Here is a 1,455-nt window from a genome sequence, read left to right on the forward strand (position 1 = left end):
AGCGAAGTCCATATCATGGTTTAGAGATATTTGAGATTATAAGCAATTCTATATATTATTTCTCAAAAAAAATAGTAATTCTATTATTATTAAATAAATAATCATAAATACAAGTCTCATTTTAGATAACCGGTTTGGACTAAAGTTCAGAATGATTTTCTAATTTGGGTGTGGGGCGAGGATTCTTAGTGTACTATCGAATGGTAGTCCAATTTGATATTAATGCAATTCATCAGCTTTAAAAAGAGTAAAAATAATTGCTAATTACACAAATAATACGTCAAATCACATGATCACACACCTGGTTAAAAATCAGAAGAACTCTAATTCACCAAAATGAAAATTTCTCTCTCTAAATGGTATAGGAGTGAGAAGAGATAGAAAGTTATATTTTAAACATGCCATCTTATAGTTTTAAGTTTTGTTAGATTTCTTCTCCTGTCCAGATTCATTTTTCTTGAATAGTAATAGTTATATGTAGAAATACCCTGTTCGGAAACTCGGTACACGCTACGCATGCGGTTGGATTAATCGGGAATTACTCGGCGATTTGTTTTAGGTTATATATCATATATTTTTAACATGTAATGATAGTGAGGTGCAGTGGTAAAGTATCTTTACCTTAACTAAGCAATCCGACTTCGAGTAACAATGAGTGCATTATAAGTGATTTTTTAGGTTTTTTTTAATGAAGGGTAAAACCGTCATTTACGTATGATCTTCCTCTTAGGTTTCTGGTTCTGCAACTCTAAAAACGCGACCGCTATCATATTTTGACGCGTTTTATAGCAATTTTCTTTATTTTTCTGTTGTTTTTGCCAAAACTTCACAAACATAAAATAGATTACTAGATCTACAGGTTCAAATAAGTAAAAAAATGTAGTTTTTTTTCTAAACCTGATTTTCTGAGCGCATAGTTCCAATTCGCCACGGTTGCTCAACCTATAGCGATTTCTCGGCCGCTAAATTGGCTGGGCGGCCGAGTTTTAGAACAGGAAGAAATACCATAAGATATTCAAGATTATTAAACAAGCGCAATGATTTTGGATTTTGACCAATATTTTTAGTTGTTTACTTTTATATTAGTAAAAAAAAGGAAATCACATTTTATTATTTTTATTTTTCTGGACAAGTGCACTTTTATTTTTAATGATCTAATAAAACTGTTTTTTGGGTCCAATATATAGATCAAGTGCTCACTTATTATTCCGTACTTGTTCGAGTCATGAATAAGTTTATCGTATAAATCTATACTATTAAAGCAGGATCCTATTGTTTTTTTTACCTTAACTTGTCCTTTCTTTACTAACATTGCATGTTTCATTAAGGGCAATCAAGTAATATTAATAACACATCTATATTGGGCCATTTTTTCGGAACCAGCCCACTGTCCACATCAGATCTCTCTTGGGCCATTTGGGCCGATTAAAAAATCAGCTCCAATTCTCACATTTT

General features: G+C 31.6%; 1 pseudogene; it reads right to left on the bottom strand.

Moving 5' to 3' along the window:
- Nucleotides 1-1,455, bottom strand: part of LOC106341558 — a 4,903-nt pseudogene that overhangs the window by 997 nt on the left and 2,451 nt on the right.

The sequence above is a fragment of the Brassica oleracea genome, chromosome C4 (assembly GCF_000695525.1).
Source record: "Brassica oleracea var. oleracea cultivar TO1000 chromosome C4, BOL, whole genome shotgun sequence".
In the NCBI taxonomy this organism is placed as follows: Eukaryota; Viridiplantae; Streptophyta; class Magnoliopsida; order Brassicales; family Brassicaceae; genus Brassica; species Brassica oleracea.